The 25,874-nt window shown below is 42.6% G+C and overlaps 1 long non-coding RNA gene across 1 annotated transcript in view; it reads right to left on the bottom strand.

Moving 5' to 3' along the window:
* The window catches only part of LOC309532560, a 124,896-nt gene extending 99,636 nt beyond the window's left edge, over positions 1-25,260 (bottom strand). The window contains exon 1 of the long non-coding RNA XR_014219934.1: positions 25,231-25,260. This is a non-coding gene — a long non-coding RNA (uncharacterized lncRNA). The remainder of the gene's footprint in view (positions 1-25,230) is intronic.
* Between the last annotated feature and the right edge of the window lie 614 nt (positions 25,261-25,874).

Genomic DNA, 25,874 nt, shown 5'->3' on the forward strand with positions numbered 1-25,874 from the left:
ATGTCAGAAACTTTGGCGCTCTCCTCTGAGGGATACATTGCTGCTGAGTCTGCAGGTTGTTTGTTCCATGGAAGAAAAAGGGAGAGTTCTATAGAAAATATTATGAGAAAGATTTTGGCATCCCAGCAGTCTAGGACTCAAGATTTGGGAGGGGGGAATTCAGTGTACAGTGGTACCTCGGGTTAAGTACTTAATTCGTTCTGGAGGTCCGTTCTTAACCTGAAACTGTTCTTAACCTGAAGCACCACTTTAGCTAATGGGGCCTCCTGCTGCCGCCGTGCCATCGCTGCACGATTTCTGTTCTCATCCTGAAGCAAAGTTCTTAACCCAAGGTACTATTTCTGGGTTAGCAGAGTCTGTAACCTGAAGTGTATATAACCTGAAGCGTATGTAACCCGAGGTACCACTGCACAGTGGTACTTTGGTTCTCAAATGCCTTGTTTCTCAAATGGTTTGGTTCTCAAACTCTGAAAACACGGAAGTAAGTGTTCCGATTTTCAAACGTTTTTTGGAAGCCGAACATTCGGTGCAGCTATCAGCTATTGTTTCCAGGGCACCTGCACCAATCAGAAGTTGTGCCTTGGTTTTTGAACATTTTGGGAGTCAAACGGACTTCTGAAACTGATTAACTTTCGCGCTTCTGTTGTTGCTATTTATTTTGCACTTTTGTTTTCGAGGCTTTTTCGATGAATTTTTGTGTGTGACTGTGTTCAGCCACTGATTGGTTGATTGTGTGACTGTGGAAATGGATAAACGTTAGAAATGACTATCATCAGTGCACGTAATTTTTTTTAATTTTTTAAAATCTAAAATACTGTATTATTTATTTTATAATAAAGTACATTAATTATTGCTTTCATTTTATGGATCAATGGTCTCATTAGATAGTAAAATTCATGTCAAATTGCTGTTTTAGGGGTTGTTTTTAAAAGTCTGGAATGGATTAATTCATTTTGCATTACTTTCAATGGGAAAGCACGCCTTGGTTTTGGAACGCTTTGGTTTCTTCCAGAATAGATTAAGTTTGAGAACCAAGGTATCATTGTAGTGTTAAGAAGATTACTCCATCAGCACAACCAACCTGTCACTAGAAATATATTTGCTGTGATTCTTAACTAAACTCCCAAGGAGGGTTGCCATATTTTGAAGAGCAAAAAAGAGGACACAGTTTCCAACTTCAACTTTTAACTATGGATTGCTATGACGACTCTCATTTTACATACCCATGAAAAAGAGGGTATGTCCTGGAAAAAGAGGACATACGGCAACTCTACATAGTAGGAAGATTTCATCATTCTCTAATTTGCAGGCCCAAATGAATGTTTTGTTTTTAATTACTTTCGAAGTGCAGAATGTATTACCACCAGCCAGGCATTATTTAGCTGTGATACATTTACTTACTGTGTGCAATGGCTTTTTGGAGCTCACAGAGGTTTTGTAATTAGGTTGTGTAACCAAGCAGACCTTCAGCTGGTGTTGGCTGCTTTTAAAACAGTTTTGTTCCGTCTTTAGAAATGGGGACACACTACAATATACCATGGAAGCCACGCAGAATTCTTTCATCTAAATGCATAGCATGGAAAAGGGCTGCTTGAGAAATGATTGTTCTATTTTCAAGTTCTGGTTAAGTTCACAGCTGAAATGCCAAAATGGGTGTTAGTATCACTATCGAAGGTGCCAGCCACTTCCTTGAGTGCTCTCAGGGTACTGTTGACTGCATTGCAGATTCTTAATCTCAGTTAGGAAGCAAAACCTTGTTCCATTTTATGCAACCATTCAAATACATGGCCCCACTCTATGCATGATGCTGTGCCTAAATTTCCCCTCCACATTTATTTTTTAATTGATATTCTAATGAATGTTTTATTTATTATCTGTTTAATTGATGTATCTCTGTATATTTGCAGTTATAGTATTTTAATATAGGGTTTTTGTTTCATGTAAAGTTGTAAACCATCTGGAGATCTCACCTTTTACTGTGTTCAAAGGGTTTTCAGTGTCTGCTAAAAAGATTTTTGTTTAGGCATACCTATCTGGACATGCAAAATGTTGACGTGTCTTAATCTTTTTTTACCTTGCTGTTGATTTTAATTATGCTACTACCATTTTATGCAAAGTTTTAACTTGAACTTTTCAAGATAGTTCAGGCAGTGGTGAGCAGATGTCAAACTTGCCACCCCGGCAAATGCATACCTATCAAACTATTTCATGAAGGTTCTCACTTTGAAGATTACCCAGGTATGAGATGCTGAAATATCATCTGCCAAGGCTTCCTTCCCTAGCTGTGACTGGTCCCTGTTGGGAAGCTGAGATGGCATACCCATGCAGTTGAAGTTATCCCCTGTTCAAGTCATCTCACAGAGACAGCTTAATGGGCAGCTTAAGGTCCAAATAGTTTACTGTTGCAGAAGATAAAGACTTCAGTAATACAGTTCCAGACTTTGATATATAAACTTTGCAGATACAGATACAGAACAAAGTATTCTTGTTGCTCCAGCAGTTCAAGACATAACACAGACTCTGATTCAGGGACAGACTCACTGACTGACTAATGAATTGGCATGTCTTAACCACTTCTATAGATGGCACTGGGCCATTGCCATATCAACTGGCTTGACTGACCCTGCACCTGTTGGCCTATCTCATACCCGGGGTGATTTGTGCCCATGAAGGAAATTAACCCCATGTCCAATTCTTCCATTATTGAAAATACCCCCTACCACACTTAGGGATGGGGTTTTTTGGGGGGGCAGCCTATTGTGTATATACATTTGTCTGGGAGCGTAAGAGCTAGAGACTGAATAGGAGTGTGTGAGTAAATGAAGAAGTGTGAAAGTATGTACATGTGTGATGTGTATATGCATGTTGCATGTGTAACTTTCAGAAGTTTGCATGGGCCACCTTTTATCTGTGAATTTAAATTTTATTTTTTTAAAAAAGAGAGAGAGATGTGTTTCTGACTCTGCGCTGTCACCTCTTCGATCTGTGATCCTGGTTTCAAGCTGCTATGTTATGCTCTGTATTCTGAAGAATTTAAAATTGACTACATTTTCCCCCTTCTGGTCAAAATGAATTTTGCAATCTACAGTTTGCCCCAGACACACATTACTCAGCTGAAGAACAACATTGCAAAATTCAGGAAAGTGTTAATTTCAGTTGATGACTATATTCAGGTCTTGTATTATTTCAGAAGCTGCAATAGGTTCACCTTTCAATGCAAGCTGAATCCCAGGTCTCTCCCATCCCTAACACCCAGTCAGATTTATCAATTGATAAAGACTTCTTATCAGCTGGTAGTTATTTTGGAGCAAGTTGTACCTTGAATATTGCAACCACTTCCACCTCTTGAACTGAAAGTAGGGGGAATCAACAAGCTTGGGTCCTTCAAGTGTAACTATTTTAAAATACTGATTCCTTAATAATGTCCCATGTGCTTTCTCTGTGGTGCTGCCTTTCACTCACTCTGAAATATTCATCAAAATTAGCATGCTGCCTTAAACCTTAAATAGCCACCGGAAAGCTGCAGAAAAACCAAAAATGAACTATGCCTGAACAAATGCCTTATATAAAATTAAATGAATAGTGCACTTGTCATATAAATACGCTGCTTTGTGCCAGATGGGTTATTTAAATTAGATGTTTGCTCTACTGCTGGAAATAATTTAAAAGGCTGTCGTATGTTCACATAGCCATGAAATCCTGTTGCATTTCATCCTTCCCCTTCTCTCTCTCTCTCTTTTTACAAAGCAGTTTGAATCTGTAGGTTACGTACTGAATTCAGGTGAAACTTATGAGCTCTGTATAGGATGCATCTGTATACATGTGCATATGCAGCCGACTGTTTAGATATTACTTTGTGATTCCTATTCTTTGAACTGCGGGAAAGTAGAGAGCAATATTTTGGAGAAGAGAGTACCAGTAGGTTTATTGTGATCAGCTTATGCAGAGTAGGTTTTATGGATGTGAATAGATGTGGAAACTGAGCAAGCGTAAGTGGGCATGCAGAGGCCAGGAGGAGGCAATAGCTTATGGGTGGAAGCAAACATTCCATCAGCTCAAGGATTTTTCATTGGCAATGGAATCTGTTCCATGGATTCCCCCAACCCTCTGGAGCAAATTGGAGGATGGCATGGGGTGAGAATTATAGAATGCAATACAGGAATCTCAGCTAGATCATACATTACAGATGACCATCCAACCTCTGCTTAAAAACCTCCAAGGAAGGAGAATCCACAACCTCTTGAGGGAGACAGTTCCACTGTTGAACAGCTCCTATGGTTAGAAAGTTTTTCCTAAAGGGCAGGAAAGTCCTGTTGAAAAAGTGGAAGTTTCCCCATTTACACAATTATTGCATTGAATACAGCTATTTTATGCTTTTCGGATCCAGGACCCACCTTTAACCCAAATACGTATTTGGGAACCCACTTCTTGATTATGATTGTGATTACGGTGGTGGCAATGGTGATTTTACGAACACATATATTTGTATGGTTGTTAATTTGCAACACACCTTACGTCTGGTTGCAATGCAATACTGGGCCCCACCATTGTGCCAGATCACATGCGGCAGCATCCTGAAACCAGCAGCATAAACTGCGCTATTCCCTTCCCTGCCAATTGTTTTATTTATTTAGCGCTTTTACCTGCTCTTCTTCTGAAAAAGCTCCCAGGGCAGATTTCATACAATCAGTTAAAGCAATCTGTCAATGTGGGGTGGAAAAGGGGAGAGGAAGGGAAGAGGAAGAAAGCAACGTCATATACGAATTCTTGATGCTAAATAGCAGACCTTACAATGAGCTTCTGAAATGGAAACAGTTCAGAGACAGGAGATGCTTGTTGCAGCTGGTCTTATAGCAGAACTGATGAAATGGCCTTGCTTCTCATCTCTCCTGGGCCTACTGGAATGAATGCTACCAACAGGTGAGGAAGCAAAGATTCAAAGGAGCTAAAATGAGTATTTTGGGGGCATTTCATTCATTCCCTTTCAAGTAGACCAAATCAAGCATGTAGCACCCTGACACTGGAAACATAATGTTCACAGAGCTGGGTCTTGGTCTGATCTAGCAAGGTCATTCATATACTCCTGTAGAAAACAGATGGGAGATCCTATGGGCCACCTCATTTTGCTGGACTACAACTCCCTATCATTCATGGCCATCACTATGCTTGGTGGGGCTGATGGGAACTGGGGTCCAACAATGCCTGGAGAGCCAGTGGTCCCTCATCTCTAAATATCTGGCTGGGTCAGAAGCAAAATCTGTGTTCACAGTGCAGCCTGGGCATCTCTTAAAAGACCTTTCACATAACAGGCATTGTTTGCATTGGTCTGAATAGATTTCTGTCTCCTTTGATTCATCTGTCTTTATTCTATGCTGGTTGCGCAGACACTCTCAAAATCAGGAATGATGCTTCAACAGTGTGCCAATTTCCCCAGGACCTCAACACCTTTCTGTGCGGGGTTCTTCATATTTGTAATGCAAATTTTCCATCAGTTTCCCCAGAGGGGCTCACATTTAACCACTCCTTCACTTCACACGATGCAGGAAATGGTGCTTTTCACAGTCGATGCTGTATCTCATCAGGAAATCTAATATCAATTCTTGAAAGGGTCACCTAGTAGGGACAATAATTACAGGAATGACACCAAATATAGATTGCTATCTATTACCAGTGCATCATGCAAGCACAGGTTGTTGTTTTTAAAAGCCCTGCATTTTGCATACATAAACACAGAAGTGTAATCTATATCAGCCCAGCAGCTGCCCATGAATACAGACAGGAATTGTTGAAGGTTTTCTGTTTTCTGCAGCATGGTAGGAAAGGAATTGTGATTTAGCAAAGGCTTCCTACTACAGCCTAGAAATCAAGTAGCTTTGAGAAAGACTTCAGTTATGATCGTTCCTTCCTCCCCCAAAAAGTGAAGCAGAAAAGAAAAAGAAACAACAGTTGAAGATGATAATGCAGCACTTAAATTTTACTTTGGTGCCACTCTTCCAAGTGAGTGGCAAATACATAAAAGTCTGTTACAACAAGGGATGTGGGAGAATCCAGTTTGCATTTAAAGGCAAACTTAATTTCCACTTTCCAGAACAATGCACAAACCGAAACACAGCCATCCCTTGAAATTCACACTTCTCTGAATTTTTCAATGCAGTTCTCCAGCAAAGTAATGTGTTCACAAATGCTTATAGTAGAGTCAAACATGCTTGCAAATGAATGTATTAATGAAAGAAAAGCATTATATTAGGGAACACTGCTTTGCAAACATGGATCTATTAGGCAAAACTGCATACAAAATTGTTTGAAGAACTGCGCACAACATGAAACTTGGCTTTCCTAATGGTCTTAAGTAGTCTAAGGTACCCCTGCCCGTCCAGGCCAGTTGTGTCCGACTCTAGGGTTGTGCGCCCATCTCACTTAAGAGGCCGGGGGCCAGCGCTGTCCGAGGACAGCGTGGCCAGCGTGACGAAGCTGCTCTGGCGAGCCAGCACCAGCGCAGCGCACGGAAATGCCGTTTACCTTCCCACTATAAAGCAGTACCTATTTATCTACTTGCACTTAGGGGTGCTTTCGAACTGCTAGGTGGGCAGGAGCTGGGACCGAACACGGGAGCTCACGCTGCCGCGGGGATTCAAACCGCCAACCATGCGATCGGCAAGTCCTAGGCACTGAGGTTTTACCCACAGCGCCACCCGCGTCCCACCCTTAAGTAGTCTACTGACCTGATTTAAGTCTCTTCTAGATATACTGTGCTGCTTTCTTTTGGTATTTGTATTTCTATTATTTTTATTTAATTTCTTTGTTCGGCGACAATAAAAAAAATAGAATGCTGATGAATTTTCGTGAAGACTGTTGGTTTTTTGATAGCAAACGGATTTGAAAATTTAAAAATGAAAAATTAAGATTAAGATTGGAAAAATGAGAAACCAAAATATCCCTTGTCACAACAATGGTAAATCTACAATAACAGGTTTGAAAATTGTGTGTCATGGGTACTATTAACAAAGGAAACAAGAAAAAAAATATGCTGGCCCAGACCCCCCATGGTCCTGGCAATTGAGCACAGGCTTCCAAAGGCACAGGCAGAGAAGTTCAGTGCTGTGGTAACAAGGGAGACGTTCAGAGGAAAAGATGAAAGGGTCATTGTGGCAGGGAAGATGGGTCCTGTGTTGAAATACAGATCATGAACTAGGCATGCAATCCTAACTCCACTTACCTGGGGCATATTGGATTCAATAGGACTTGTGTCTGAGTAGAGAAGCAGTTAGGATTGCAGTGTCAGGTACTTGAGGAACTAGATGTTCTGTGAATCTGATCTATACCTAATGCAAAGGCAGGAACATAGCGGTTCACCCACTTTCCCATTTCTCAAATGTTACAACACAGTTCTCAGCTCAAACTGCTGTGGTCTAAACCACTGAGCCTCTTGGGCTTGCCGATTGGAAGGTCAGCAGTTCGAATCCCTGCAACAGGGTGAGCTCCCATTGCTCTCTCTCAGCTCCTGCCAACCTAGCATTTTGAAAGCATGCCAGTGCAAGTAGATAAATAGGTCCCGCTGTGGTGGGAAGGTAAACAACATTTCCGTGCACTCTGGCTTCCATCACAGTGTCCTGTTGTGCCCGAAGCGGTTTAGTCATGCTGGCCACATGACCCGGGAAGCTGTCTGTGGACAAACACCAGCTCCCTCAGCCTGAAAACAAGATGAGCGCCACAATCCCGTAGTTGCCTTTGACTGGACTTAACTGTCCAGGGGTCCTTTACCTTTACCTTGCATCATTTTTAAAAACTGTATTTTGAGAAAATAGAATGTAGAAGTGCATGTTTGGAGAGAACATATGTATAGAAATTTGAATTTAAGAATGTATTTCAAGATGTAAAATTTCATGTGAATATGTTTTAAAGTTTGCTGATGACCATGGAAATGAGATGGAACAGAGTACTAGATGGACATGCATGATAGCGACACAGACAGGAAGGATACTGGTTCATCCATCTCACAGCAGAGTGCTTTTTGTAAAATGGCTTAAGCACCGGCATATTATTATCACAAGGGTATATGGCTTATAAAGTAGAACCGAGATCATGCTTAAGGGTATTTCTGAGACCAAAGTCAGATGTTGGAGCATGACAGAATGTCACTTGTGTGAGGAAGAGGAGAGTTTTCCCCCAGTAGGAAGAGAAGCAGATTGGAGAATCTGATTATCAGTGGAGAATATGAAGATAGGGGAAACTGTTAAGAAGCCTCATGCCACTTGCAGCCTCAGAAATCCCCCCAAAAGCCACAAAGCTACTTGAAATGTATAGTTCTACTCCACACATCCAAGCTTCTGGATTTGTATGAATGCAAAACCCTCCACAGAATTCATTATTATTATTATTAATTCACTTCACCTAGATTTCAGACATCCATTCAAAGTTATCTGTTGTATCACTCAAAATTATTAAAGACTTGCACATAAGCTCTGGAAATTATTGCACAACAAAGTCAGTTCACAACAAAGCATGAGATTTACAGTGTTTGGGAAGTTTTGCTGTGCATACAATCTTTAAAAATATATAGCTGTCATAAAGGGATATACATATTCTCAGTTGCATTTATGAGGGACATTCCAGCCTGTTGTTGTTGTTGTTTACCCACTCTTCACTCTAAGGTGGCAGGGTGGGTTACAACCATTTAAAGTTAGAAACCTACCATCTAATTACAGTGACAATACTACCGGGCCGGGGGGGGGGAGCATGTGCTGCCAGAATAGATTCAATCCAATGGATAAAAACGCTCTTTCAATTTCCTGGTACCTCTTCCTTCCCCCTCCCTTTTTTCAGAGAAAAAGAAACTATGCTAGCCCTGGAGCTGGTATAGTGAATTTCTCTCCCATAAGGACTCGTGGAAGGAAAAATAAAAGGGAAAAACCAAACAGCTAATGGGAAGGGGGGAGTTGCGAGTGGCGCTGTGGGTTAAACCACAGAGCCTAGGGCTTGCCGATCAGAAGGTTGGCGGTTCGAATCCCCCTGACGGGGTGAGCTCCCGTTGCTCGGTTCCTGCTCCTGCCTACCTAGCAGTTCGAAAGCACAAAGTGCAAGTAGATAAATAGGTACTGCTCCAGCAGGAAGGTAAACGGCATTTCTGTACGCTGCTCTGGTTCGCCAGAAGTGGCTTAATCATTGCTGGCCACATGACCCGGGCCGGCTCCCTCGGCCAATAAAGCAAGATGAGCGCCGCAACCCCAGAGTCGGCCACGACTGGACCTAATGGTCAGGGGTCCCTTTACCTTTAATGGAAAGGGGAGAATAAAAGTAAAACTATCACACACACTTCTCTGCCCTCCTAGTGCAAGCCCAGAAGGGCTACGGATTTAGTAGTTCACCCCCCTTTGGTAATATTGGTCTGCATGCGTTTTCATCTTTGCTGTGTACAAATTTATTTGGTTGTTCTATTGTCATCGTTCTCCCTTCACAAAGGAAAGCCTCAAGTATTTGTAACTGGTTATGAGCCCCTCTTTAGTCTGAGAATCTTTTATGGGGTTCTATTCAGAATATTCCATTGAATTGTAGAATATTCTGCTGGGTAGCAGGGTGATCTGGTTTCACCACTAACTAGCAGTAGATGGGGCCCGTCAAAAGTGGGAAGAGTTGGCTCCAAAGGATGGTGGAGCCAACGTTCCCACTTTGCCACCCACAAGAAATTAGTACAGAGGCTACATAAAATTGGGCTGAAGGCTGCAAGTGGAAGGTTGTTCACCTGGATGGTAAATAATAACTTCCAGTGCTTTGTGGGTAAAAAAAAATGAGCTGCCAGTATTCATATCTTGATACGGGTCATGGGTGCAGCATAAAATGGCTGCTAGGGGCAGCAACTAAAGTGGGGATGGTACAAAGTGGTATGAGTACCACCATACACAGAAAAAAAGCAAAAAACTATTGTCAGATCTTCATGCTTCTACAAGCGGATTGGTGTAAGCAAGTGATACTCATTTTGGCAACATTTGCAGCATTCCAATATCACCAGATTGTGGCTGCACTCTGCACAAGAGAAAATTAACTAATGAAGACTCCAGACATAGATTTTCATATACTTATGAGGTGGATACAAACATGAGGAACCACCACGACAGATTGTGCGGTAATAGTCATGTTTAATCCATGTAAATATTTTCAAGATGTTGGTTAAATGGTTCAATAAAATAGTGAAAAGGAAGAACAAAGTGCCATTTTAAAACAGAAAACTTAGGGAGGAATAGTGCCAGGACCATGATGAAAAGGCATTTTGTGGAAAGCGTTCTGCATAGCAGTACACCGATTTGTTTTCAGTGCCTGGAACAGCAGGAAACATTTGTAGCTGAACAAAATGCAACATAGTAATGGGAAAGCAATCTGAGTATATTCCTTCCCCCTCTCTATTTTTCTGTATTCATATTTCACTGCTGCGGTTTATGGAAACATATCACTTGGTACTTTCTGTAGTCTGGGGAATTCTAGGTCCCTATCAAGCTGAAGTTGATTTGTTTGCTTTAGATGCACATTAAATTAGGAAAAATGGTGCAGCAAAATGCCATTGAATGAAATCAAACTAAACAATATGTCCTACTGGTATATGCTTTACCAGGATCGTGCTGTGCCATCCATTTTTAAGACATTCCACTCAGTCAGGCCTTACTCCTGCAAATCCTATGGCACGAAGAGTTACAGGTTTTAAAATATGTGTGCATCTGATATGCCACTGAGACTTAGCAGTAAGTGACCATGTTAAATGGAAGGAAATAACTAACTCAGCTTTGCTTCAGGGAGTTTAACCAAAGGCATGAAAATTCCTCATCAAAGTGGCTTGTTTCTTTTGGAATAGAGAAGCTAAGGGTTGCAACCAGCTAAATTAGAGAAGTACTGAAATCAATGGGCCTAAGTTAGTGCTGCCCATTAATGTTGATGTGTTTACAACCTTAAAATCCCTTCTACCTTTCCATCTCACATCTTGTAAATTCTACATGCTTCCCATTATTGCTCATTTCCCTATATTATTTCCTGCCCTGCCCAAAGTTACCAAAAATAATCATTTATTTGCATATATGAATTGTTGTAATTGATTTTAATATTATTCTAACCTACCCTGGAACTATAGGCTGAAGGGCAGATATGAAGTCATTATCATCATCATCATCTTAGGAGGAAGAGTTATAATCAGTGCTGGAGGTGAGTCACAAAAACAAAAGGAAATAGGATACGTAGTTGGTTTCCATTTAGGTCAAACTCAAATGATATCTGTTGAAAATAAGTAGGAAGGCATTAGAGGTCACACCCACATCCATGGAAAAGCACCTGGATCCCTCTCCACAGTGTCCTGTTTGTTATCCCTCACAGGATTACAAAGTCCCAGTACATTTAATAAACTACATTTCCCAGGATTCTTTGGGGAATGTGGGGTTTGCAGCCAAATCACAAATGCATGCTTTGCTGGGCAAGCACAGGGCTAGTACACAAAGAGTTCTTGAACTTTCTAGCGAGAACCCTCTGTGTATGGTCAATTCATTTGCCTCCTCTGGGCAAGAACTCTATAACAAAGGAGACAATATTTTATATTTCCTTCTGCCGGTGAGGAGACTATCTCATTCCACCATGTTTCCAAGTGAACCAAACATGCATGGCTAAAGCACCTGCTTTCAGCCATGTTAGCTAGACTACTAACTTTTATTTTACTGTAACTTGGAAGTATTTTTTCTGCACACTACTTTGCGGTATTTGCTTCCTGCATTGAAATGTAAGTAAACACTTTCTTCTGTTTATCTTACTAAAAATGTGTGGTTCATTCTCTGCAATGGGGGTGAAAAGGGCAAGATCTGCAGACCACAAATGAAAGGGATAACTGTCTAATTCCTAAGCTTTAATAAGCTGAAAAATGTGTCAGTGTTTTAGTCTGCTAAAAAAGGCTTCACAGCCAGTTTTTCCCTTTGTATTTCTCCCACACACATGAGGTTTAGATCTAAATCTACATATTTTACTCATCATCCATTTAAATTCATGGTGAGGATGTGACCCTAGTCTTCCTAAAAAAATAAAATAAGGATGACATCCCACCCCAATTGTAACACATGAACTTTGTATTCTTTTCAAACTCTGTGTGCACAGTTAAGCTGAGGAATTACTTTCCTCAAGGTAGCCAGAAGTTTGATTTCTACAGGAGATGGATGATAAGAGCTTCTTCTAGAAGAAAAACACTTTCCCATCACTAGTATTCTCTTCTTCCTCAGAGGTGAGCTACTCTTCACATGTCCAAATGGCCACAGGGCTGAGGTTAAGGCAGGTTGAGTCAGCCAGGCTCTTTTTGATAGGAAGGGAAGCATGTAGGCAAGTACATGAGGAATATCTATGTGAGAAACACATACTGAAAACCCCAGGACAGAAGACCAGAAAGAAACACTTTTGAGAAGTATTTATCAACAGTCAGTTTCCTTTTATTATTATGGACTAGTTTGAGAGTTAAGGACTAAATTTCTTTGTCTTTCCAAAAGGTACAAATGAGAGGGGAACATCACAGCATTATGTGTGTGTTTTGAAGACAGGTATCTAAGCAGTCTTTGTGCCTTTAAAACCTTCACCTTTAAGGCATGGTGCTGCTTTGTAAAGTCTCTGTGGCTATAAAGTCACTTTGAAGTGAACCAATGTCACATGGATCTAGATTTGTCTCATTCTTAGTTTGTATTCTCTCCTCGTCTGTTTTTTTCCTCCTGCACTGCCAGATCTGAAAACTCAAACTGGGTTCTAAAAAGCAAACTTAACTTATTTTCTTCCCACACTCCCCACGTCACAAAAAATCCTCCCTGAAGCCAAACCATGGCCTAAATCAAGCAGTGTAACAAACCCGTCGCCACCTTTGTATATAAATAATGGACATTCTTTGCGCAGCTTTTATTTTAAGGGAATCAATTTGCCTTCTACCTTTATCACTCACTCAGTTGGAGAAGAAGAAGAAAAACTATACATTCCTGATTGGGCATTTTACTAAGTTTCTGGCTCAAAAAGGAATCGCTAACAAGTATTGCATGGCTATTTCATACACCCCGGTTTTAAATTCAGCAATCCACATTCACCCATCCCCGCCCCCCAGTGAACCCAGTCAGTTGGGGCTAGAATAAGACTAGAATAATGCTCCCTTTCATACCTGCTTTTTATCAACCTCTAACAAAAGCAGGAAGCTGTGTAACTGCCCTAACTATACTGGGGTTTGTGGATAGCACCCTTTCTTGCCAAGACCTTTGGGAGCACCCCCTGTAAAAGGATGGAAGAAAAAAGGCTGCTTCACAAAAACGAAACCTTCTATGCCACATGAGCTGTTTGCATGAAACAAACTGAATCCAAAAAAGAACTCAAAACAGCTCAGTTCATGTTGACAGCATCCCTAAGTTTTGCTACAAATGGTGTCTGATTATTATAACTAGAGCCGAAGAACCTGCCCTCCTTTTACCTTCTTAGCTAGCAGGGGGCTTTTTTTAGGAGGCACAGAGAGAGAATAAAGGACGGTTTGAAACCGGATAAAATTAAATGAATCATTAAGAGAATAAATGGGGTGTTTAAGAACTGGAATAATTGCAGGATAGTGGATGAGCCTGAATAAGTGAAAAATGGACTACCACTAGCACTTGAACCCCAAATGTCTTCGTAATCCATTAACAGCTGCATTGGCCAAGGATGAGCAGACCAGGTGGTAGAACACAGATGCTGACAAATCAACCTATCCTCCTAAATAGCCCAAGAGGGAAAGGTTAGAGTAAAAATGTTTTTGATATTAATGGAAGGAAAAGAATATGTGAACCACCCAGGGGCATCACTACTGGGAGGTAAGGAATATGTTTCCCGCTGCAAGAAGCGGGAGTGCGTCTGAAATTAAATCAATAACTCTTATTTATACGGGGCTTCACTATAGTGAACAAATATAAGCAGTGCAACATGCAGCCTTCATTCAAAGCATTACTATAACTCGCCATGGGAGGCTCCCATATTCAGCAAAGGGCCCAACTGTGTGACTTCCTTCCAGTGCATCAAACTATATGAAGCCATCATCTGAGTTCACAAACAAATAAGGCAGATCTAACCACTGAGCCTAGGGCTTGCCGATCAGAAGGTCGCTGGTTCGAATCCCTGCGATGAGGTGAGCTCCTGTTGCTCAGTCCCAGCTCCTGCCAACCTAGAAGTTCAAACGCACATCAAAGTGCAAGTAGGTACCGCTCTGGCGGGAAGGTAAATGGCATTTCCATGTGCTGCTCCGGTTCGCCAGAAGTGGCTTAGTCATGCTGGCCACATGACCCGGAAGCTGTACGCTGGCTCCCTCAGGCAGTAAAGCGAGATGAGCGCCGCAACCCCAGAGTCATTCGCGACTAGACCTAACGGTCAGGGCTCCCTTTACCTTTATCTCACTACCTTAGTGCATATTTTCATCACTTAAGCTAACAATACTGATGCCATCGATTCTCTCCTGTCTTCATTTATTTGCCATTGACCAACAGATGCATAATAAGTGCAGAAAGAACAGTCTGGAACTCTTGATAATTAGCTGAAAAAAAGTAACTTGGGAGAGTGAAAGTAAGTATACCAATACTGTAGTCAGAAAAGAATGATTTTGCAGGCATCTAGGGGAACTTGGTTGTGCAGTCGATTCAGCAGGCCTGAACTCATCAGTTCAGCCCTGCTTTCTGCAGGATTGGCTGTGCAATCAAGTTAGCCATGTTTCTATCTGGCATGTCTCACAGATGACAAGTGCACGTGGTTAGGGTTTCCTACCCTTGGCATAAACAATCATTGGCTCATACAGGCAGGTCTTCCTGGTGCTACATCAGTCCACCTGCAAACATGATGGTGGTTGTGCTGGAGCAGGCATAGGCAAACTTGGCCCTCCAGCTGTTTGGGGACTGCAACTCCCATCATCCCTGACCACTGGTCCTGTAAGCTAGGGATGATGGGAGTTGTAGTCCCAAAACAGCAGGAGGGCTGAGTTTGCCTGTGCCTGTGCTGGAGAGAGAGAGAGAGGCAAGAAAGGTCTTGTAACTGGTTCCAGGAGAAATGTAAAAAAACAAAACAAAACCCTGCCATCCTACATACAGAATACTGCAGCCAAATTACATATATTAAGTGTGTGGGAATCAGAGGAAAGTATTTGGGAAATTTTTATTCTTTTCTTGGTGGGGTGGGAGTGGCGAGTACAGTAATGACATTTTGAATCAAGTTTGAATTTAGTGAAATACTTAAATTAAATCAGCCAAATTTCAAGTATGTAAGGTGCCTTGAAATGTTCTGTAACTCAAAACGGGAGGGAAAGTTAATTACTCAGAGGCAAAATTTAAAAGTGCCAGAAGGAGAGTTTCAAGAGGTCAATCTGCAGCCACTCTGGATTTGTTTGATTTGTTCCCTTGGATCAAGTATTTGCAATTACTCACCCTGTATCCCTTCCTTTTCTCAAAATTTAATGTGCCAATACACAGAGAAGAAGAAATGGCAGTAAAGCTGTTCAGATACACTTCTTTGCCTGCAGAAAACAAAGGTATTAAAAGAATTATTAAGTAAAAGGAGGGAGCTGTAACCTAGTGGTAGCCTATGCCCACTGAATGCAGAAGGTCCAGGTTCAATTCCCAGCATCTACAAGCAGGGTTCAGAAACACTCCTAGCTGAAACTCTGGACAGCTCTTAGAGTCAGACAATACAGATGGACTATTAGGGCAACTTCCTATGAGCTTGTAACAGGCACCAGTGAATATGGAGAAATGGGAATGCAGAGAAATAAGGGAAACAGACAGCAAATACAGCAACAGAGTAAAAGCTGAAAAACTGCTAAACATCTACTTTTACATTAGCAGAGCAATATTCAGACATTTGACAAAGCATATAAAAGATAATGGACATAATTCTCACCCATCTCCCATTCATTCAAATGAAATATCCATGGCATAGCCTCCTGGAGAATGGTGGGCCATATCTTTTCATTGCTTCTCAGCAGTGCTGGGGTGACTTCCAAAGAATCCACGTGACAAGTATGGCCTAACTGCCAGTAGGAGGCATCCTTGGAACTAGGACAGCCTGTTTGTGCTGCTCATTCATAAGAGCTCTCCTGCTTCTGTTGGAACACGTGGCAACAGAATCCTTCCAAAGCACTAAACTCAGGGTATCCAGTATTTGACAGCAAAGCACCAAAATCCATTCAGCTGGCAGCATTCCAGAAGATAAAAGCAAGCAATCAATGTTCCCACAGCTAGGATTCAATCAAAATGGACTGACCTGAGAAAGCAGCAGCTTTGAGGGAACTCATAATCAGCAAAATGCAGTGCAGGTGCTGGCATTTAAGCAATAGCAGAACTCCAGTGAAACAGAATAGATGAACAAATAAGAGAGTCTACACTGAGCAGAGTGACCTTCCTGTGGAAAATAAATACAGCAATTGTGTAGGAACTTGAGCTACCTTCTAAAATGCCAATTCACTTGTGCAGACCAAGCCCTGTAGGAACAATGGAGATGGGAAAAGGTTTTTTTTTTTAAAAAAATGAACTGATGATGAGGCAACTTGGAGACTGAACTGTGGAATGTGCTGTTTTCTGCTGCTGCGTCTTGGCTGAATACATACTGAAGGACTAAAGAATGTCAATAAGCCTTTAAAACCATTTGGTCCTACCACCAATGTAAAGGATTGTTCACCCACTCAACACATTGGAGTTTGTGTACAGACTCTCAAGACCTGCCATTTGAGTTGAATGTGGTCTTCACCTTTTCTGAGTAGATTTTCTGGATACCCTGGTTTTTAATTATACAGGTAGCCGAGTGGCAATGCATAGTGTGCCTTCCCTCAACATCTTATGCAAGACAAGTGGGGCAATCCTATTTTGTTGACCATTACGTTAGGAAATATATGCCTCTCATTAGAGATGGCCAGCTTTTGTATCAACTCTAAAGCAGGCGTGGGAAACCTATGGGCGAAATGTGGTCCTTATGCCCTCTAAAGCTCATGCCTTCTCCCTAAGCTGCATCCCTCACTAGCCTATCACCAATCCATCCTCAGGTGCTTTTGCTGAGGTGGGATGTGTCCTTGAACTGTGATGATGACCTTTCACTTGCTTGGAAGAAGATTTGTGCGTTTGTCCAACTCATGTAGCTGACATGTGGAAAAGTAGACAACTGTAAAAATGTGATGGATCCAACAGTTCCAGGGATGGCTCATCCCTTCTCCATCACCAAAGTGGTTCATTTCCTGGCTTTCCACTAACTGCCACCTGCAGGGGGTCACATCTGTTCACATTTCCCCAATCTCAGTAACCCACAAATCCAAAGCAAAGAGAGTTTGGCTCATGCCCTAAAATAAGATCTGACTTCCTGCCCCATTCCTGGTATTCTGCACACCATATGCTACTACAAGGAACAATAGAAGGAAGGGTAAGTAAGTAAGTGGGTCATCTTTTAAGGTATGCAGATCTCAACCACTCTAGATATTCACACAACACACATGAAATGGAAGAAAGAATGAGAGAGTTTTATTACATTATGCATTTTCTTAAGAAGTTCAGCTAATGATTTATTGTACTGTGAGACTACACTTTAAAAGGAAGAACTTCATATTTAAATAGTTCAACATATACATTTCTGATAACAGCCTCCCAGACTATCTTGCGGTGGGGGGACTTGTCTTAAGGTGGTCAGTTGAACATGCATTAAAAATAGAGGACTTGGTTTGGAGTTCACAGATCACATTTTAAAATATAGATGAAGTGCTAGAGGCATCATGATTCACACACTTCGCAATTTTAGGGGGAAACAAAACCTTAATGCTGAAAAGTTCAGATTCAGCTTCACTGCAAACCTGATATTTGACAAATTATTTAAGCCAGATATGCCAAGCCTGTCAAAAAGGTCTATCTATTTACTTGCAGGAAGAAGTAACGTCTGTTTGAATTTCTTTTCTAGCAACCTTTCAGGGAAAAGAACTGCTTTCTTTTCCCTGCCTTCAAAATGGGGGGGGGGGGATGATTTATTATTTTGACATTTTATGGCTGAAATGCTCCAATCGCTTGCCTTTGAGTAGTCCCATCATTTTTAGTACTGCTATTTCAAGGGAAATGGTTTGGGAGCTTCTTAACCTATTTCTTCCTAAACAAGGACATTCCATACCCAGAAGCAGGTTGAAACAGCCCACAGAATGCCTATTCTGGGGGCTGGAGGATGCTGTTAAGCAAATCAGCAGCAACATCCAGGTCTCAAGGTGGCATGTCAACTTGAGTGTACTCACACACTGTGGAACATGTAGTCTGTGTTGTCTTCTCTGACAACATTGATCAACCCTTACAGGAAGGAACTGACTCCAAGGACCACCCCTCTCCAAGTGATCAGAGCTAACAGTGCTGATCATCTGCTAATACAGGCCATATCCTTGCATGCAGTTGTAGGATACACACACATACACTGGGACCTATGCCCTCTAAGCAATGCCAAACCAGCACTAAAACCCCCAGACCTATATTGATAGTTATTGGAGTGGGGATCTATAAAAGTTAGTTCCTCCTTCCTATGGCAGATGGTTGAGGACCTACTGACCACTGTGTATTTAGCTATTCAAGAGAGAACTGAAGTCACCAAAGAGAACCAGAGAAAAGCCATTTGGTGCCCATTTGTGAACATGTGTGGATCTCCTAGGAATGCTTCTGGAGACTTAGCAGTTTTAGGAGCTTGTTGTAACCTTGCTAGAATGCTTGAATTCCTGACTGCGATAATAACCTAGAGGTTCTGGATCCAACGGAGGGGATAGAATGGCTGAAATATGAGACTGGAAGGGGATGATGACACAAGTGCACCTGGGCTCAGTACCTATTTATTTACCGTATTTTTCGCTCTATAACACGCACCCGACCATAACACGCACGCAGTTTTTAGAGGAGGAAAATCCGTAGGCATGCCACCCGTAGGCATTCCCTCCATAACACGCACAGACATTTCCCCTTACTTTTTAGGAGGAAAAAAGTGAGTGTTATGGTGCAAAAAATACGGTAATTGCACTGGTATCCTTCCGAACTGCTAAGTTGGCAGAAGCTGGGAGAGCGCAACAGGAGCTTACCCTGTTGTGTGGATTCAAACCACCGACCTTCCAATCAGCAAGGGTAGGCATGGGTAGGCAAACTAAGGCCTGGGGGCCAGATCCAGCCCAACCGCCTTCTAAATCCAGGCCACGGACTGTCCAGGAATCAGCGTGTTTTTACGTGAGTAGAATGTGTGCTTTTATTTAAAATGCATCTCTGGGTTATTTTTGGGGCATAGGAATTCATTCATTAATTTTTTTCTAAATATAGTCCGGCCCCCAAGGTCTGAGGGACAGTGGACCGGCCCCCTGCTGAAAACGTTTGCTGACCCCTGCGCCAAGTGGCTCAGTGGTTTATACCCCAGGGCCACCCTCTGCCTGAAGTATGTGTAAGAGGAACAGGGGTCTCCTATATACTCTCCGAACAGTTTCCATGAATCTTTGAGGGAAGCCATCTGTTTTAAAGTGGTATGATGCTGCTTTCCATGTACCGTGCCGATGGGGCCTCAGTGGCATCATTTTAGCATCTCAAAGAACTGATCCTTGTGGTACCACTAGTGCAGCAATCCGTACTGGTACAGTTCCAGACAGGTACTCAGGAATGCCTCTCCAGGTGGCTATGATAGTTTCCTTGCAGGTGGGTCACTATCGCTTACAGGGAAGAAGGAGGCGCAGTGGGATTGGTGGCCCCACACGTCTCCACTTGGTTCTGCTGGTGTGTTTGACCTACGCTGACCTACCAGCCGCTTCATCTGTCTCCCTCCCCATAAGCAACAGAGGCCCACCTGTTGGGAAGCTGGTGTGATGGTTCCAAACCACCCAATAATCTGCTTTCACATGAACTTACATGGCCAGCACCTCGGGAAGATGTTCAGCCAAGATGGGAGACAAGTACAAATAGGAAGCTGGATCTTTGAAGTTATATTCCAGCACAGGGAGCTTTCTATCTTCAGAATCCAGATGTACGTCAAGGTTTTACAAATTGCTTGGGATCTGCACATGTGAAATTTGAAAGACTGTGGTCGGCACTATCCTTACCTTTACCTCCTGCGGAGGAGAGAAGTGCACTTGCCTGATTACATGCTTCTCTATGGAGAAGATGGGTCAAAAGGAAGAAAAGCTTTGCAGCAAGAACAGAAGGGCACTTGGGCTGGTTGTTCTTTTGTCAGAAACTACTTCTAATGGACAAAGCCATTTCCCCCAGGGAGAACATATATGAAAATATGCCCAGTTTCAGCTCATTAAAGTAGAACAAACTCGTAGGAATTAAATAGTGTGACCATATTCACAATCAATACATTTCCACTTTCTAAAACACATTAAGGTACATGAGGGTAAATATGCTTTGGACTGTAGCTTTTCTTGAAAAATAAATCCCATTCGAATCTAAGAGGACTTCCTTTTGAGAAAACGTAGATGTGACTATGTACCTTTAAGTATGAAGGTTGCAGTTGCAAAATGAGTGTAAAGGAAAGCTGTTAAGGAGTGCATTTGACATATTGCCGCTTCCAAAATTTCACATTTGTAATCTACAGCTTGCACTGCTTTTGCTTCTTTTACTATGCACTGAGTTAAATCCTTTAAGAAGGAATCGCGAAAGGATATTTGATCTTTGTCACAATCGTTTCTGACAACAAGAAACCGGTTTTATATTATCAGCCAACTTGTCGTACCTGAAAAGGGGAAGCTCAGCTACCTGCAAAACATTTAGCTCCACTTCACTCCAGACGTGTTTTATAGCTTTAAGTACTAAAGCTCACAAGCAGGAAATAAGCTGAATTCCCAGATCAGTTAAATACCCAGTAAAGCTCAGGAACATTTAGAGGCTGTAGCTCAGGATACATCCCAATAAAACTTAATGGGGGAGTCCTCAAGTGTGCATTCAAGCTCTTGGTCAAAGAGTGCTTAGGGATTTGGGAGGGTGGGGCTATGGGGAGCCTGCCCTTTCTGTTTATTTTACTGACTGTGCTTGATTATGAAATGCTGAATGAGCAGCAGGAAAACGAAGGTCTTCCACTGGGAATAACCCTTTGCATTCTCCAACCAATGTTTTTTCATGCATGACCTACCGAAGGTCATTTCTTGGAGTAAAAGACAAATCAGTTTTTATAGCTCAGTTGTTCCATAGCCTTCCTATCCAAAGTGCCTACTGCTAACTAGGACAAAACAAAGGCAACTGTGAGTCCACCAAATTCTTGGAAGGTGCAAGCTTGAGTTCCACTCCAAGAATGAAGACGCTGTATCCACTTATCACTTTTCTCCTCCATGATCAGCCAGATCACTGAATACCTGCAGTCGCTTTCCAGCAATAACAGCTAATTATACAAATTTCTTCGTAATTGTCAGTTCTTCTAACAGTATAATACCCTAAAGCCTTGAGGCTCTTCAAATATATTAGATTTAATCTTCTGGATATTGAGCTCTTTTGAGTTAATCAGCAGTTTGGAAACAATGGATGAAAACAGATGTCATTGTCATAGATTTGTTTTAGGGACTGTGCATTTTTGCCTGTAAAGCCATTGAGTGCTTGCAAAAAGCTGTAGAGCAGCCAGCTGATTGCCAGACACTTGGGAAAAACTGCCCAACATGTTCTGCCAGCTCTATGCTTTGGAAGCACTGTGCAAAGTGCTGCAGTTAGACACATGTCAATCTCCAATGTCCTTGTTATGTCAGATAATTGATTGGTATGTGGTCCCACCTATCTGTCAAAATTCACTCATAGGGATGGGAAGAAATAAGGTCTGACCTGCCCTGCCAAAATGGGTTATGGAGACTCTACCCCCGGAAAGCTTGTTAATGACATGATCCAACTCCAAAATATAAGAACCTTCCCAGAATGACTCCAATTCACCTCACAATTCAGGGTACACATACAGTTGATGCACACACCTAGTATTTTTACAGACAATTTTACCTTTGATGACATAAAAGTTACCCCTGACCATTAGGTCCAGTCGCAAATGACTCTGGGGTTGCGGCGCTCATCTCACTCTATAGGCCAAGGGAGCTGGTGTTTGTCCGCAGACAGCTTCCAGGTCATGTGGCCAGCATGACTAAGCTGCTTCTGGCAAAACCAGAGCAGCGCACAGAAACGCTATTTACCTTCCCGCCGGAGCGGTACCTATTTATCTACTTGCACTTGAAGTGCTTTCGAACAGTTAGGTGGGCAGGAGATGGGACCGAGCAATGGGAGCTCACCCCGTCGCAGGGATTCGAACCGCCAACCTTCTGATCAGCAAGCCCTAGGCTCTGTGGTTTAACCCACAACACCACCCATGTCCCTTTGATGACATAGTTCCATATAAATGTGCTTTGAGTCATAGTAACTGTGAATTTTCCAACCAGCCTTGGGAATTCCTGCAAAATTGTCCGAATAAAATGTGCAGTTCATATCACAGATAAAGCAAGCGTATTTCAAAAATCTAGGTATGTTTCCTCTTCCAAATAGCAGCAGATGTCATTATTTGGTACATATATAAACCATGTAAGGTTTTACCGACATCCATCTTGTTTGAAGTCTCCCTTTCATTTCAGGAAAGGCTTCAGAACAGGAACAGCTGTAGTAGGAACTGTTTTAGCAAAGCAGATGGAGATTAGTTTGACTTCTCAACTTTTCTCACTATTTTTGTGGGGGAAACGATAATACCAAACAACACAGCCACCATGTTGAGCTTCTGTGTTCTTTAGCATATACACAGCAGAAAACTGAGGAGGAGGAGAAGAAGAAGAAGAAGAGGAGGAGGAGGAGGAGGAGGAGGAGGAGGAGGAGGAGGAGGAGTTTGGAGCCGATATCCCGCCTTTCACTCCCCTTAAGGAGTCTCAAAGCTGGTAACAATGTCCTTTACCTTCCTCCTCCACAACAAACACTCTGTGAGGTGAGTGAGGCTGAGAGACTTAAGAGAAGTGAGCCTAGCCCAAGATCGCCCAGCAGCTGCATGTGGGAGAGCGGGGGAGCAAACCCAGTTTGCCAGATTACAAGTCCACCGCTCTTAACCACTACACCACGCTTATCATGACATCTCCTGTCCTTCATTCACAATTTATGGCTCCAAGAAGAGTCCAAAAATGCAAGCAGCTGGGTGGATCTATTATGGCAAACACACACATACCCCTAAAGCAGCAGCACACAGCATAATAACTGATTCATTAGGATCAGCATGAATGCAATCCTATGCATGGTTTCCTAGTAGTAAGTGCCATTGAACTCAGTAGTGCCTAACTTGAAAAACACATGGAATTTTAAGAAAAGACGGCTCACCTTTTGCGGTGGGCGGTGTTGCGACTGGGCATCCAGGCCCTTGCAATGACTCCACTTGGGGGCATGGGATTGATGCCCCCTTCTGCACCTGCTCTGGCTGCGTCACCCCCACTCGGCCCCACCTCAGTAAGGAGGAGGAATCACTGGGGAACTGCGGGGCCTTGGCATGCAAGAACTTCAGCCAGCTGAAATGTAACTATTAGTTTTTGAATAGAAATGCAAATAATAGCACATAGGTGTGCTAGCAATTAAAATACTAGCATGAAATAGGAACTCCATCAAGCAAAAGGAAATAGATATCTAGGCTGTCCTTGATTATTTTCCTCATTCCCTGATTTGCTCTGTGCTAATCCATCATCAACTTCAAGGCCTCACCACTTGTCAAGCAGCTTCACTCTGGCAGAGGATGTGTAGAGGACCTTTTCTACTCTGAAAAAGAGCTGTGCTGCACACTGCTTTCCCCTTCCATCAAGTCACAGTATATTGTCATCTAAAATGAAAATGAAGCCTATACTATCATTCATTCATTTTATTTGTATGTCACTTTTCCACACAAAAAAATTATGTTCAAAGTGTCTTACAACAAAGAAACAGAGTTGTGGCTGAAAAAAAGCCCTGTTTTTACCTTTTAAAAAATCTTTCCATATTGGGTTTTTTTTAAAAAAATTAATAAATAAAAGTATCTCACTTAATAAGACAACAGCAACAATAAATAATGGCATTCATAGATAAGCAGTCTCCCTGGCTGCCTCTAAACATCAGCCAAGGCCATCATGGGTTTTTCAAGAATGCAGACCACTGGAGAGAGGATTTGGAAATGAAAGCAAGGATGCTTACAAAACCCTTGTCACCTTGAAAAATGTCACACCCCATATGTGATGCTGTCTCCTGCTGGTAATTTTCAAATGCAATTTCTTCTCATTAAGAGGAGAATAGTTGGGGGGAAAGAGGCATTTTCAGCACAGCATTACTCTTTTTAGCTCACACCGCCTTCCTCTTTTCCATTTCTATATCTTAACCAGGAAAAATATGTTGTCTACAGCTCCTTAGTGGTCTAAGCACCAGAGAGAACAGAACACAAGGAGGAACTTTCTGATTCTGATGTGTTTATCTTTTCATGCTTTTTTCTTGGTTGTACAGTGACTTTCCACATCAATTCACACTCAGATATTTCTTTCTGCTATATGTGGAAGGAAAGGAGAGCCCCTCACCCAGAAAAATGTAGACTGACTGGACACTTCTCCCTTTTGTCTTTTATTAGAAATAGTGGTACAATTATATAAAGGTAAAGGTACCCTGCCTGTACGGGCCAGTCTTGCCAGACTCTAGGGTTGTGCGCTCATCTCACTCTAAAGGCCAGGAGCCAGCGCTGTCCGCAGACACTTCCGGGTCACGTGCCCAGCGTGACAAGCTGCATCTGGCGAGCCAGCGCAGCACACGGAACGCCGTTTACCTTCCCGCTGGTAAGCGGTCCCTATTTATCAACTTGCACCCGGGGGTGCTTTCGAACTGCTAGGTAGGCAGGCGCTGGGACCGAACGACAGGAGCACACCCCGCCGCGGGGATTCGAACCGCCGACCATGTGATCGACAAGTCCTAGGTGCTGAGGTTTTACCCACAGCGCCACCCACGTCTCTGCGGTACAATGATATATATACTTTCTAAGAAGCTTGCTAAGGAACTGTTCGCTGCTGAAAATTGAGAATCTCTCAATTTTGACTATATGACTGGGTTTTTACAAGAGATTTTAGAATTTTACATTCTAGAAGATTTCCAGATGGCAATTCAATGGCTATGGTATTTCTAGTAGGATCCCATCTGAGGAATGCAAAAATCATTAGAGGAGGCAATCTGCTAGGTATCTACATTCCAAGCTATTGTTGAACCTGTCAGGGAAAGGCAAACGGGGAAAGATTTAAGGGGAGAAACCAGCACTTACAGACAGCCAAAAGAGATCATTAGCAGTCTGTCGTCTGACAGCGAGCCAGAGGCAGGGAGGGAGGAGGATGAGCCCGGAACCAGTCATTCTGTAAACAGAGGAAGTCAGGTCAGGGGCGTGGTTTCCACAGACTTGCATGTTGGGCAAAAAAAAGGAAAAAGAAAGCAGACACGGCAACTGTGCCGGAAAGGTCGGACATGATTTGAAGCACTGGAGATGTACTTTTGAACTTGGTCAATAAATCAAAGTGATTGGAACTGGCCGTGAGCCCGGAGTTTTATCTATGCCGGCTTGGCAGCATAAAGCCTCTGACAGGACCACAGCTCCCATCATCCCTAATCGTTGACCATGCTAGCTGGGTCTAGGGTCTCATAGGGATGCGGGTGGCACTGTGGTCTAAACCACTGAGCCTCTTGGGCTTGCTGATCAGAAGGCTGGCGGTTCGAATCCCCATAACAAGGTGAGCTCCCGTTGCTCTGTCCCAGCTTCTGCCAACCTAGCAGTTCGAAAGGACGCCAGTGCTGTGGCGGGAAGGTAAATGGCATTTCTGTGCGCTCTGGTTTCCGTCATGGTGTTCCGTTGTGCCAGTAGCAGTTTAGTCATGCTGGCCACATGACCTGGAAAGCTGTCTGTGGACAAATGTT

Source organism: Podarcis vaucheri (genome assembly GCF_965113315.1).
Source record: "Podarcis vaucheri genome assembly, chromosome: 5".
In the NCBI taxonomy this organism is placed as follows: Eukaryota; Metazoa; Chordata; class Lepidosauria; order Squamata; family Lacertidae; genus Podarcis; species Podarcis vaucheri.